The 15,732-nt window shown below is 43.3% G+C and overlaps 1 protein-coding gene across 2 annotated transcripts in view; it reads right to left on the reverse strand.

Annotated features, from left to right (window-relative positions):
- ARHGAP6 (Rho GTPase activating protein 6) overlaps window positions 1–15,732 on the reverse strand; it is a gene marked incomplete at its 5' end in the record, with an annotated part of 507,844 nt that overhangs the window by 439,348 nt on the left and 52,764 nt on the right. The window lies entirely within an intron of this gene.

Below are 15,732 nucleotides of genomic sequence, written 5' to 3' on the forward strand. Positions count from 1 at the left end.
TGGAAGACAGTATGGAGTTTCCTCAAAAAACTGAAAATGGAACTCCCATTTGACCCTGTGATCCCACTTCTAGGAATATATCCCAAGAAACCAGAAACACCAATCAGAAAGGATATATGCACCCCTATGTTCATAGCAGCACAATTCACCATAGCTAAGATCTGGAAACAGCCTAAGTGCCCATCAGTAGATGAATGGATTAGAAAACTGTGGTACATCTACACGATGGAATACTATGCTGCTCTAAAAAAGAAGGAACTCTTACCATTTGCAACGGCATGGATGGAACTGGAGAGCATTATGCTAAGTGAAATAAGCCAGTCAATGAAGGAGAAATACCACATGATCTCACTCATTCATGGATAATAGAGACCATTATAAACTTTTGAACAATAATAGATACAGAGGCAGAGCTGCCTCAAACAGATTGTCAAACTGCAGCGGGAAGGCCGGGGAGGGTTGGGGGGCAGGAGGTAGGGGGGTAAGAGATCAACTAAAGGACTTGTATGCATGCATATAAGCATAACCAGTGGACATAAGACACTGGGGGATAGGGGAGGCTAGGGGACTGTCTAGGGCGGGGGGATAAAATGGACACATATGTAATACCCTTCATAATACTTTAAGCAATAAAAAATAAATAAATAAATAAATAAATAAATAAATAAATAAATAAATAAATTATGTATGGTGTCAGAAGGGTATGAGATCAGGATGATCACTTCGTAAGTTATTTAGTGTCTAATCACAAGGTTGCACACCTGAAACTAATATAATATTGTATGGCACCTGTAATTTAAAAAGAAAAAAAATTACCAGTGTTGCAACTCAATAATTAGAAAGACAAGTCTATTTTTAAAATGGGATCTCAATAGCCATTTTCCCAAACAAGATACACAAATGACCAACAAGCCCATGAAAAGATGCTCAATGTCATTAGTCACTAGGAAAAGGCAAGTCAAAACCACAATAAGATACCACTTCACACCTATTAGAGCCGCTCTAATCATAACGACATAATAATAAGTGTTGCTGCAGATGTGGAGAAACTGGAAAACGTATACGCTGCTGGTGAGAATGTAAAATGGCATAGTCCCTTTGGGGAACAGACCAACAGTTCCTCATACCGAATATGAGCCAACAATTCCACTCCTAGGAACATGCCCAAGGGAAATGAAGACACATGTCCACAAAAAATGTGTACAGGAATATTTATTGCAACATTATTACTAATAGCCAAAAGGAAGAAACCACCCAAATGTCTATCAGTACATGAATGAATAAGTAAAATGTGTTATATTAATACCGTGGAATATTACTTAGTCATAAAAGGAATGAAGTACTGATACATACTACAACATAGATCAGCGGTGCTCAACCTGTGGGTCGCGACCCCTTTGGGGGTTGAACGACCCTTTCACAGGGGTCGCCTAAGACCATCAGAAAACACATATGTAATTACATATTGTTTTTGTGATTAATCACTATGCTTTCATTATGTTCAATTTGTAACAATGAAATTGGGGGTCACCACAACAACTGTATTAAAGGGTCACGGCATTAGGAAGGTTGAGAACCACTGACATAGATGGACTCTGAAAACATTAAACTGCATAAAAGAAGCCAGTCACAAAAGACCAAATATTATACAATTCAATTGATATGAAATATCCAGAAGTGCCCTAGCTGGTGTGGCTCAGTGGATAGAGCATCGGCCTGCAGACTGAAGGATCCCAGGTTCAATTCTGGTCAAGGGCACATGCCTGGGTTGTGGGCTCAATCCCCAGTAGGGGGGCATGCAGGCGGCAGCCGATCCATGATTCTCTCTCTTCATTGATGTTTCTCTCTCTTTCCCTCTCCCTTCCTCTCTGAAATCAATAAAAATATATATTTTAAAAATATCCAGAATAGACAAAACTATAGAGACAGAAAGTAGATTAGTGATTGCTTAGGGAGATGAGAGTTAAATGGTATGAGGTTTCTTTTTAAAAGGATCAATATGTTCTACAATTGACTGTGGTGATAGTTGTACAAATCTGCGAAGACATGAATATACTAAAAATAATTGAATTGCTTCTTTAAAAAGCTGTGAATTCCCCCCATCAAACTTTCATGTATGTCATGAAGCTATGATGACCTGCAGACTATATAACAAAGAAAACTAGGCCCAGCCGGTGTGGCCCAATGGTTGAGCATCAACCCTTAAACCAGGAGGTCACGGTTTCATTCCATTCAGGACACATTCTCGAGTTGCAGGCTCGATCCCCAGTAGGGGGCGTGCAGGAGGCAGACTAGCAATGATTCTCTCTCATTGATGTTTCTGTCTCTCTCTCCCTCTCCTGTCCTCTCTGAAACCAATAAAAAGTCTGTTTAGAACAAAGAAAACTGGATAATAAATGCTTTGTGAAAATGAGCATTTCCTACGTGCAGGGTCCTATCTTGGTCCTGAACAGAGATTTTCCCCTTGAAATTCTCCCCACAGCCCTGAGAGTTCATTGCTATTATCATCCCCATTTTACAGATGAGAAAACAGGTGTCGGAAACATACCCAAGGGCGACTGGCTGGTGAGCAGTGGTGAAGCTCATATTTGAACCCAGGGAGTCTGGGAATAGAGCCTTCAATCAATCTGTCTCTCTCCCCTCCAACCCCCTCTCTCTTTCTCTCTTTTCTCTCTCTCCCTCCCTCGCTCTAAAATACTTCGGCTAATTGTTAATAGTCTAATCAACACATAGGTGGTAGAAGAGCCATGTCATGAGCAAAGAGAAGTGGGAGTCAGCCCTTGCCACTCATAACTGATATTCTCCAGGCCCTCATTGCTTTTTTACTATAGTTGGCCAATGTTCAATGATTTTTTCTTTGTATCAGTAGACAGATTGGCTTACTCTGATAAGAGGCTTCAACCTCATCCTTCTCCATTTCCCAAAACATAAAACACTCTGGAAAAATCAGCCAGCCCTTTTTTATTGGAAAAACACTTAGTCAAACAAAACTGCCTATTTTCAGAAATGCCTTGAATGAGGAGAGGACTAGTCAAATTCCACACTGGCTATGTCTCCATGAGTCACAGAAAAGAAAAAAGTTTTCATGGGTGATCACAAGACACTGGTATCTGTAATGAGGCTGCTGCCAAATTAACAACTCTGATTCAGTGGTCAGCAAACTGCGGCTCACGAGCCACATGCGGCTCTTGGGCCCCTTGAGTGTGGCTCTTCCACAAAATACCGACTTCTGCGCATGGGCCACGAAGTCTCAATCGCACTGTACGTGCGCGCCCGCACGTGGTATTTTGTGGAAGAGCCACACTCAAGGGGCCAAAGAGCCGCATGTGGCTCGCGAGCCGCAGTGTGCCAGCCACTGGGTTATCTAAAAGTCACAGCGAACACACATATAATATTTACTTTGCCCTGGGAGTACTATTTTAAATGCTTTATATTTACTCATTTAATATTCACAATAACCCACAATGTACTTTATTTTTTATATATATATATTTTATTGATTTTTTACAGAGAGGAAGGGAGAGAGACATAGAGTTAGAAACATCGATGATGAGAGAAACATCGATTAGCTGCCTCCTGCACATCTCCCACTGGGGATGTGCCCGCAACCCAGGTACATGCCCCTAACCGGAATCGAACCCGGGACCCTTCAATCCGCAGGGCGACGCTCTATCCACTGAGCCAAACCGGTTTCGACCACAATGTACTTTAAATAGTACCTTTTACAAATGATGAACCCTAGCTGGTTTGGCTCAGTGGATAGAGCATCAGCCCACAGACTGAAGGGTCCTAGGTTTGATTCTGGTCAAGGGCACAAGCCCGGGTTGCGGGCTGGATTACATCCCACCATGATTACGTCCCAGCCATGGTTGGGTGCGTGCGGGAAATAACCAATCGATATGTCTCTCTCACATCAATGTTTCTCTCTGTGTGTCCCTCCCTCTCCCTTCCACTCTCTCTAAAAATCAATGGGAAAATATCCTCAGGTGAGGATTAGCAAAAATAAAAATTAAATGATGAAACGGAGGAATGAAGGTTTTCACAGCCAGCTATTGGCAGAGCTGTGGGGTGAAGTCAGACATTTCATACTGTGAACTGCTCCACCTCACTTACCGCTCTTGATTAACGGATGAAAAAGCTATAGCCTCTGCCACTAGAGATTACTGAGAAAAGATGAATGCAACACATTGAAATCAAGTAAACTTCATGGTTGTCGTCATTTCCACAATCTCAGAGAAGAGTTCTGTCAGTAAGTGATGATGGCTGTGACTGAGGTGAACTTGAACAGGTTGTCTAAACACACAAAATCACCCACAGGGGCTACTCAGTGTTAGACATCAGATGAATTACCAGGAAGCATATGGTCTACACAGCCAAGAAGTCATTCCTCTTTGCCAATCAAATCCTACTGCTCGTGTCTGCATAGGAGGGAATTATCCAGAAGAAAAAGTAAACAGTCGAGCTGACTTGTCTATTTGTACTCCCTGCTATCATTTCAAACAGCGTCATGGTTCATTAGATACTTTGGTATGCTCAGCCAATAAGTATTTTTTAATGGAGAATGATTACAAACCTAAGTAAATAAAAAATTCCATAATAATAAATCATGATCAAGCAGGCTTCACCCTAGGAATTCAAGGAGGTTCAACATTATGACAGCTATTAATGGAATTCCCTATGTATTTATATTAAAGGTAGATAAAACACATGACCATCTTAACAGATGCTAAAATATATTTTACAAAATTTCAGAGGCTTTCCAGATATATATATATCTACTAATAAATCAAGATAGAAGAAATGTGCTTTATCTTGGTCAAGAGTACCTCCAGGAGTTGATAGAAATCATCCTTGTTAAACAGTAGAAAATTAGAAGTGGTCCATGATACTCAGAGGCAAGACAAAGATGCCCACATTCAGCCTCATGCCATAAGCCTTCATCAATACATAAGACAAGATAAAAAGGAGCCTTAAAAATGGAAAAGGACTATGCCAAACTGTTATTATTGGCAGATCAAAGATTTTCTATTTACAAATCCAACCCTGTTAATTTAAAGTTTATTTCAACTAATACAAAAGTAATAAGGTCACTAGATATACGAACAATATACAAGTTAATGGCCCAACCAGTGTGGCTCAGTGGTTGAGCGTCGACCTATGACCCAGAAGATCAAGGTTAGATTCCCAGTTGGGGCCCATGCCCAGGCTCAGTCCTCAGTGTGGGGTGTGCAGGAGGCAGCCAATCAGGGATTTTCCCTCATCAATGATGTTTCTATCTGTCTCTCCCTCTTCCTCTTTCTCTTCTGTAATCAATGAAAATATTTAAAATATTTAAAATATATATATACTGCCCTGGCTGGTTTGGCTCAATGGATAGAGCGTCGGCCTGCGGACTGAAGGGTCCCAAGTTTGATTCTGGTCAAGGGCACATGCCTGGGTTGTGGGCTTGATCCCCAGTAGGGGGCATGCAGGAGGCAACCAATCAATGATTCCCTCTAATCATTGATGTTTCTACTTCTCTCTCCCTTTCCCTTCTTCTCTGAAATCAATAAAAATATATTTTTAAAAAATACATATATATGTATATATGCATATATATGTGTGTATATATATATATACACACACAAGTTAACGGATTTCGTATATGACATCAATAACCAAATTGCAAACTAAATGGAAAAATAGATTTCATCTAGATCAGCAAAACAACCAAGAAACAAACAAAAATAAATCTATAAAGTACTACGGTATTAAATGAATAAGAAATGTGCCAGATCTACGTGAGAATTTTGCAAAAATAAAAATCCGTTCATTGTGGGAATGACTTTGATAAATCATTATCATCAAATGGGAGTGTGTCAGCCGCTAAAATCTCAAGAGGGAGAGATGCTGAAATATTTACTTTAGCCGCCCGGATCTAATTCATCAGGCAATTGATACTTTGCCAATGCGGCCACCTTCAAAGCCAAAAGCAGACCCCAGCCCTTGAGTGTTTATCCTCATCCTGTCGAGTATGCATCAGCCCTTCCAGAACGGAGGCCCCGGTGACGCCTTCGTGGCCAGCATTCTGCGGGCAGCGCCCTGCGCAGAAGGGTCAGCCCACAGGCTGTTGCGTGTGGAGTATTGTCGACTGCCTTACTGTTTCAAGGAATATGAACTTCATTTACTGAGCAAGAGCCCTCCTAGGTCTCTGATATATTCAGACCATTTTGCTGTCAAAACTGCTTTGTGGTGCTGATCCTTTGTGTCTATAGCTCCAAAATTTATTGTAATAAATGCAGATGTACTGTAACGACATAAAACTACATAAACTTTAAAGCAATGCGTTTGGTAATCCACCAATTGAAGGAAACATGCATGTCAACGAGAAAAGAATTGGATCAAAAAGAGACCCCGAGACATAGAAGCAGGAACAGACTATTGAACCTCAGAGGGAAGGCAGGGGAGGGTGGGTGGGAAGAGATCAACCAATGAACTTGGATGCATATGTGCCTAATCCGTGGACACAGACTATGGGGTGGTGAGGGCCTGGGGGGTGGAGGACTATAGCGGACTGGAAGAGGTTACTGGGAGAAAACGGAGCCCTATGTAATACTTTCAACAATAAAGATTAAGCCCTAGCCCAGTGGTCGGCAAACTGCGGCTCTTTGGCCCCTTGAGTGTGGCTCTTCCACAAAATACCACGTGCGGGCGCGCACGTCCAGTGCGATTGAAACTTCGTGGCCCATGCGCAGAAGTCGGTATTTTGTGGAAGAGCCACACTCAAGGGGCCAAAGAGCCGCATGTGGCTTGCGAGCCGTAGTTTGCCGACCACTGCCTAGCCCATTTGGCTCAGCGGATAGAGCATTGGCCTGAATCGAATCCCAGGCTCGATTCAGGTCAAGGGCACATGCCTAGGTTGCGGGCTCGATCCCCCGAAGGAGGCAGCCGATCCATGACTGTACTCTCTCTCATCATTGATGTTTCTATCTCTCTCTCCCTCTCCCTTTCTCTCTGAAATAAAAATATATTTTTAAAAAATAACAAAGATTTTAAAAAAGAGAGAAAAGGATTCTAGATAGGAATTGGGGAGATGATTATAGCCATAGAGCAGTGGTTCTCAACCTTCTGGTCCTTTAAATACAGTTCCTCCTGTGCTGACCCAACCATACAATTATTTTTGTTGCTACTTCATAACTGTCATGTTGCTACTGTTAGGAATCGTCATGTAAATATCTGATCTGCAGGATAGTCTTAGGCGACCCCTGTGAGAGGGTCGTTCAACCGCCAAAGGGGTCGTGACCCACAGGTTGAGAACCACTGCCATAGAGGGTAACCTGCCAGTAATACAGAACAGAGAGATTCGCATGGAAGAATGGGAGATAAGAATGCAGTTAGAGCCAAAGCCGGTTTGGCTCAGTGGATGGAGCGTCGGCCTGTGGACTGAGGGGTCCCGGGTTCGATTCCGGTCGAGGGCATGTACCTGGGTTGCGGGCATATCCCCAGTAGGAGATGTGCAGGAGGCAGCTGATCGATGTTTCTCTCTCATCGATGTTTCTGGCTCTCTATCTCTCTCCCTTCCTCTCTGTAAAAAATCAATAAAATATATTTAAAAAAAAAAAAGAATGCAGTTAGAGGCTTAAGTAATTATATGGCTCTGAGCCATCAGTTCCCAATAATGCAAAAGAGGAAAAGAATCTGGAAGGTTTGCTATCTTCAAGAAAAGACTGCCCTAGCCAGCTGGGCTCAGTGGATAGAGCGGCAGCCTGCAGACCAAAGGGTCCTGGGTTCGGTTCCAGTCAAGGGCACATGCCCATGTTGTGGGCTGGATCCCCAGTGGGAGACTTGCAGGAGGCAGTCCATCCATGATTCTCTCTCATCGTGGATGTTTCTCTCTCTCTCTCCCTCCTTCTTCCTGTCTGAAATCAATAAAAATATATTTTTTAAAAAAGAAGATTGAGCTGTGACTCTCCCATAGGGTGGGTCCTGGGAAGATACCTGCTAGGAATAAATATGACAGGGCGTGCATGCTGCTGAGGGGCTAGAAAAGCGTCTCTCAGCTGAGATGGGCTTCCTGGAAGGATTAACCGCTTAATACGCTGCAAGATGAAGAACATTGTAAAAGTCTGCAGGCTAGCCCTAACCAGTTTGGCTCAGTGGAGAGAGTGTCGGCCTGCGGACTGAGGGGTCCCAGGTTCAATTCCCATCAAGGGCATGTACCTTGGTTGCGGGCACATCCCGAGAAGGGGGTGTGCAGGAGGCAGCTGATTGATGTTTCTCTCTCATCGATGTTTCTAACTCTCCATCCCTCTCTCTTCCTCTCTGTAAAAAATCAATAAAGTAGATATTTTTTAAAATCTGCGGGCCCCAGGATTCTTCACCACTATCAAAAGACCTAATGAAGAAGAGTTAACTTTATCTACTAGAACAAATCCTTATATTTCCAGGATCTCAGTAACATGATGTTTTCTGTCTATTTAACCCTCTCCCTGACTTCCAAGTTAATATGCGTTCATTGGCGAAGGAATTATTTTTCATTGTTATAAACAGAAGTGTGATTTTTTTTACAGTTATGTTTTACCATCTATGGAATTGCCCTTGAGACATTCGGAGTTTGTGATAGAGACACCCATTACCCAGGTCCCAAGATGAAGCCCCTGCTTTCATCTCTGTCACTAGACATCCTAAAAGGAATCTGAGAGGGGCTCTCTACTGGGATGATACAGATTTTGAAAGCTACGGGCTTGGTTTATTAGTTTAGCCAGTGGTCGGCAAACTGCGGCTCGCGAGCCACATGTGGCTCTTTGGCCCCTTGAGTGTGGCTCTTCCACAAAATACCACGTGTGGGACGCAGGTACAGTGCAATTGAAACTTTGTGGCCCATGCGCAGAAGTCAGTATTTTGTGGAAGAGCCACACTCAAGGGGCCAAAGAGCCGCATGTGGCTCGCAAGCTGCAGTTTGCCGACCACTGGTTTAGGCAATTTTTAAAAACTCTATGAGCCCCACCAGACCGGTGTGGCTCAGTGGTTGAGCGTCTGCCTATGAACCAGGAGGTCAGGGTTCAATTCCTGGTCAGGGTTTGATCCACAGTGTGGGATGTGCAGGAGGCAGCCCATCAACTCTCATCACTGATATTTCTCTCTCTCTCTCTCTCTCTCTCTCTCTCTCTCTCTCTCTCTTCATCTCAGAAATCATCTCTGAAATAAGTAAAAATAATATTTTTTAAAACTCTATGGGCCACCATTTCTGGACCTACAAATGTAGATTGTCACTACTTCCCATGTGTATTGGGAGTTTAAGAGGGTGTAGCCGCTTTGCAAAATGTCCTGCCCATGCTTCAAAAACTTACACTGAGTTCCCATGGAGTAGCAATTCCACTCCCAGCTATACATCCAAGAACAGTAAAAGCACACAGCCACACAAAGACTTGTCCACGAATGTCCATGGCTGCATTGTTCCTCACGGCCCCAAAGCAGAAACAACCCGACTGTCTGCCAAACGATGGATAAACAAAATGTGGGCTATCCCTACAACGGGACTTATTCCGCAACCAAAGGAAATGTACTGAACCTTGAAAACATTAAGCAGCTAAATGAAAGCAGTCAGTCACAAACGACCATATATTGTATGATTGGATTTTTTTAAACCCTCCCCTGAGGATATTTTTTCCATTGACTTTTAGAGAGAGTGGAAGGGAGAGGGAGAGACAGTAAAACCGATGTGAGAGAAACACATTGATTGGCTGCCTCCCACCAGCCCCAGACCAGGTCCCAGAGCCGGCAACTGAGGCACCCTGCAGTCCGCAGGCTGATGTTCTATCCACTGAGCAACACTGGCTAGGGCTGTATGATTGGATTTATGCAAAATGTCCAGAATTGGCAAATCCATAGAGACAGAAAGTAGATGAAGGGTTTCCTAGGGCTGGGAAGGAGGGCAGGAATGAGGAGGGACTGCTAAAGGACACGGTTTCTTTTTGATAAAACTGTTCTGAAATTAGATCGTGATGATGGTTACACAATTCTGTGACTATACTAAAATCTCCTGGTTTGTACACCTTAAAAGTGGGAATTTTTTGGTGTGTGAATTAGATCTCCATAAAGCTGTTACTGAAAAACGATCTTGTATTCTGTTCTTGGTCTGTAATCCTATGGTCAATATCTATATGTAGGATAATGAGATATATCCATCTGCTGTACTGGAATTTATATCGGTTTTAAACAATGAAGAACTTTTATAACTATTTCTGCAGGTTCTCATGCATGGACAGCAGGCAGAAGACTGCCTAGAAAGAGATGTGTCTTGTTTCTAGAAGTTTCTGAGGCGATGAAACTATGAAACGCGGGGGGAAATACACTCACTCGGAAAGCATGCCTTTGTGAAGGATGTCTGCAAGCTCTTCTTATTTTCTAGAAAAACGGAGCTCTTCTGAGAGAAGGAAAGAAGGTGCTGGGTTACTATCTGCTGAAATGCTGAATAGGAATGAAATGATCTAATGAGGAACCTGATAGGCAGGTTGCAGGGGAGACAGGGGGATACATGAGAGTGACAAAATCCAGACCAGCCCACTCATGTGGTGACGTCTCATTAAGAGACTTGCAGAAGAAAACTTCCCTCACTGCAAAGCCTTCCCCCTCCCTTCCCCCATCCCCCTTAACCTGTGTGAACTGTTCAGCTACCACCAGCTTATGAGAACCTAGTACACCAGCCTGAAACTCAGCGAGAAGACACCCTCACAGCACTCCTTCCTATTAAAATCTGAAAAACAAATTAGTTAGCTACTGTTGAGAAGAAGAAAAAAAAAGACAAGACTAATTAGGTATGATTTTCAGAAGCAGCCTTATCTTTGACGAAACAGGGGAGTTGAGAGAGAAGAGAAAATGAGAGGACAGGGGGAAGCACAGAGGGTTTTTAGGATAGTGACACTACTCTCTCTCTCTCTCTCTCTCTCTCTCTCTCTCTCTCTCTCTCTATGACAGTGGTTCTCAACCTTCCTAATGCCGCAACCCTTTAATGCAGTTCCTCATGTTGTGGTGACCCCCAATTTCATTGTTACAAATGGAACATAATGAAAGCATAGTGATTCATCACAAAACAATATGTAATTATATATGTGTTTTCCGATGGTCTTAGGCGACCCCTGTGAATATACAACACCGAGAGAGAATCTGATGTAAACTATGGACTTTGGGTGGTGATGTGTCAATATAGGTTCATCAATTGTAACAAAAGCACCACTGTGGCCTGGGGTGGGGTGGGGAGGGGGTATTGGTAATGGGGAGACTTGCATGTTTGCAGGCCAGGCATCACATATGGGAAATCTCTGTACCTTCACCTCACTTCTGTTGCAAACCTCTCTTCAGCTTCATTTCTCACAGCCCCACCCTACTCTCTCTGTTCTAGTCACCTAGAGCTTCCTTCAGTTTCTTGAATTTTCCATGCTTAGTCTCAGAGTCTTAGCATGTATTTCCAACACCAGGACTCTAATTCCCTGGATTTTTTTTTATATATTTTATTGATTTTCTAGAGAGAGGAAGGGAGAGAGATAGAGAGCTAAGAGAGAAACATCGATCCGCTGCCTCCTGCACACCTCCTATTGGGGATGTGCCCGCAACCCAGGTACATGCCCTTGACCGGAATCGAACCCGGGACCTTTCAGTCTGCAGGCCGACGCTCTATCCACTGAGCCAAACCGGTTTTGGCTCCCTGGATTTTTTTTTATCATTTAAACGGCTATTGGTCACGCAGGTCTCTCAGTTAAGCAGAGAAATGATAGCTAAGTAAATGAATGTGTACATAACATGCTAAATAATATATATAATCTAGGACCACCTAAAAGTACTATTTTAAATATTAATTTGGGGAAGAAAAAGATCTTTTTATGCACAAAGTAACCTTCTAATTTGTGGATATTTAAACCTGTATATTTACAAAGCAGTTTTACATAAAATGAGGCAGAAGGGTAGCATTCAGTGCAGCTTTCCTATTGCCAATTGTTGAAGCACGAGTTGCCGAATACTTGCTTTTGTTTACAAAATAAAAAAACTTGCAAGGGTGCTGTCTGCTGGATGAGCACAACCTCCTGCCAATTTCTCCTCCGTTCTCTCAAAAATAAAAGAGCAAAACAAGGCTTAGGCTCCTCCTCCGAAAACATCACACTTGTATTATCATTTTGATCAAATGTCTCCAAAATTATTCAAGTTATCCAAAATTCGCATCCAAGCACTTAGAGAAAAAGGTCTAGGCCAGGGGTGGGCAAACTTTTTGACTCGAGGGCCACCATGGGTTCGTAAACTGGACCGGAGGGCCGGAACAAAAGCATGGATGGAGTGTTTGTGTGAACTAATATAAATTCAAAGTAAACATCATTACATAAAAGGGTACGGTCTTTTTTTTTTTTTAGTTTTATTCATTTCAAACTGGCTGGATCCGGCCTGCGGGCCGTAGTTTGACCACGGCTGGTCTAGCCCCTCTCCTCAGGCTTGGGATTTGGAGCTGTTTAAACTTGGCCTCTTCGTCTTCTGGTCCCCTGACCTACACTCATCTTCAAGCCAGGCTGAGCTCTAAGGTTCCACACCGTACTGTCTTCCATCACGCTATTTCCCTGGTCTGAGTGTCTTGGTGTCTTTTCTCTGCCCACCTGATCCAAGCATTTAATAAATCATTTAAAAAAAATTAATTGTGTGGTACTTTCCACAAAACAGCTCAAGCTCTGAACCTATATTCTGATATGTAACTAGGGCAGTGGTCGGCAAACTCATTCGTCAACAGAGCCAAATATCAACAGGACAACGATTGAAATTTTGAGAGCCACATTTTTTAGACTTAAACTCTATAGGTAGGTACATTGTGATTAACTTCATTAGGGGACTCCTAAGGCTTAGGAAGAGCCACACTCAAGGGGCCAAAGAGCCGCATGTGGCTCACGAGCCGCAGTTTACCGACCACGGAACTAGGGTGATCAGCCCATCCATGTTAGCCTGGGATTTTGCAATATTACTGGAAGTTCTGCATCTCAGAACTCCTCCCATCCCCCCCCCCATGCCCCAGGCAAACAGGAGTGGTTGGTCATCCTGTCAATGTCATGTAAATTACGAGCTTATCTGTGTTTTTCACAGACTTCACACGGGCTCTCAGCATAATGTTTACTCAGCAATATTTTTTATTAATTTCAATTGCATACATTTGTACCAGTGTAGTTTTATTTATTTATTTTTAATATGTTTGATTGATTTGAGAGCAGTGGTTCTCAACCTTCCTAATGCCGCAACCCTTGAATACAGTTCCTCATGTTGTGGTGACCCCCAACCATAAAATTATTTTCGTGGCTACTTCATCACTGTCATGTTGCTACTGTTATGGATCGTCATGTAAATATCTGATATGTAGGATGTATTTTCATGGTTACAAATTGAACATAATGAAAGCATCGTGATTCATCACAAGAACAATATGTAATTATATATGTGTTTTCCGATGGTCTTAGGCGACCCCCGTGAAAGGGTCGTTTGACCCCCAAAGGGGTCGCGACCCACAGGTTGAGAACCGATGTTTGAGAGAGAAAGGAAGGGAGAGGGAGAGAGAGGTAGAAACATAGATGAGAGAGAAACATCGGGAATTGGCCGCGTCCTGTACGTCCCCCACTGGGGACTGAGCTTGCAATGTGGGCATGTGCCTTGACCGGGAACGGCACTGGCAACCACGTGGTGCCTGGGTCGACGCTCAACCAGTGAGCCACGTCGGCGGGGCTGTACCCCTGTGTTTTTACACAGCCATTTCCACAAGTGATTTTCTGTGAATTCATCATAAGGTCCAAGTGCTGTTGTCGTTAAACAAAATGGTCTGTCAGTTCCTGGCAACCTAGACATGAAGCGAAAAAGAGAAGCTCAAAGCCAAACCATGAATAGCTTTGAAAGATATGGCAGAGCTAGAAAAATCTTTGTCAGCTGAGTCTGCAGCTTATCTGTGACCACCAGGAAATACTTGACTAGGACTGAAGTGTATGGACAATGAATGTAGCTGTTTAACATCTGTTCTACCACCTTTATTTTGGGTAGTAACGGTGGGATATTAAATCTGCTCTTTCTTCCTTGTCAAATATATTACATTAAAAATTACTTTGAATCCCCATGGGGGAAGCAAATATCATTCTGTAAGCTGTAAGGAATTATGAAGTTTATCACTGTTAATATAAAAGGCGAAGCCAAAATCAACATTTTTAATCAAAAACTGACATCAGGTCAGGGCTTGAACTTGGCTCTTGAGAAAAGCAAGCAATCAAGACTAAGCACTAATATTCCAGGCAGTGGGACGAGTGTGCATGAAGACTCGCAAGTGAGAGGCCGGGAAGCATGTTCAAGGAGCTGGAGAGTTTATTTTTTTTGCGATAAAATGAGAAAAGGAGAGCTAGTGAGAGTCTAGTGATGAGGAATTAGAGGGGTGGAGCCGGATCCCAGAGGGTCTTACAAACAAGGTCATGGAGTTTGGAATCGATTGGAAGAGCATTGGCGAGACATCAAAGCACTTCAACTGCATGTCAGGTTTTCATTTTCAGACAAACCACTCGAATAACGAAAGGAGAGAGCGCATTGTTGAGGGGTCAAGTTGGAGGCAAAGAGTCCAGGCCTGAGGCTGTTACAGGTCATGGTGTGATCCAATACAGGGTAGGGGGGGATGGACAGAGGGAGACTGGAGAGATGTTTAAGAAGTAGAAGATCCGTTACAACTGGTTGGAGATGGGGTGGGGACAGGGGAGAGAGAAAACGGCTGAAATTGACATTATAGTGTCTGGCTTCAGCAATCAATGGGCCTGGTGCCCTCAAGGTAGGGGAGCTATGGAAGAGGGTTGGGTGGAGTTGGGGAAAGATAAGGGATTGGGCTGCTTTATATATTGACTCCTAAGTTGACAAAAACTTACAAGGAGCACAGTTTCCATGCCAAGCTTATAATCCAAAGAAATATTTTCCTCTAAGAAACAGCTCGCCCAGCCAACGTGGCTCAGTGGTTGAGCATCAATCTATGAATTAGGACAGTGGTTCTCAACTTTCTGGCCCTTTAAATACAGCTCCTCATGTTGTGACCCAACCATGAAATGACTTTCATTGCTCCTTCATAACTGTCATGTTGCTACTGTGATGAATCGTCATGTAAATATCTGATCTGCAGGATGGTCTTAGGCGACCCCTGTGAAAGGGTCGTTCGACCGCCAAAGGGGTCACGACCCACAGGTTGAGAACCGCTGAATTAGGACGTCATGGTTGATTCCTGAACAGGGTACACGCCCAGGTTGCGGGCTGGATCCCCAATGTGGGGCGTGCAGGAGGCAGCCAATCCACAATTCTCTCTCATCATTGATGTTTCTATCTCTCTCTCCCTCTCCCTTCCTTTCTGAAGTCAATAGATATATATATTTTAAAGGAAACAGCTCAACAGTCAAATACAGCTTCCACTTGTAGAAAATAAAGCATGCAGAAAGGAAGTGCAACCGAGGAGTCCATTTTTATTTTTTTAATATATATTTTATTGATTTATTACAGAGGAAGGGAGAGGGATAGAGAGTTAGAAACATCTCGATGAGAAACATCGATCAGCCGCCTCCCGCACACCTCCCACTGGGGATGTGCCCACAACCAAGGTACATGCCCTTGACCAGAATCGAACCTGGGACCCCTCAGCCTGAAGGCCAACGCTCTATCCACTGAGCGAAACAGGTTACGGCTCGAGGAGTCCATTTTTAGTAAGTCTACACTTTCAGG

The sequence above is a fragment of the Myotis nattereri genome (genome assembly GCF_964212035.1).
Source record: "Myotis nattereri genome assembly, chromosome: X".
NCBI lineage: Eukaryota > Metazoa > Chordata > Mammalia > Chiroptera > Vespertilionidae > Myotis > Myotis nattereri.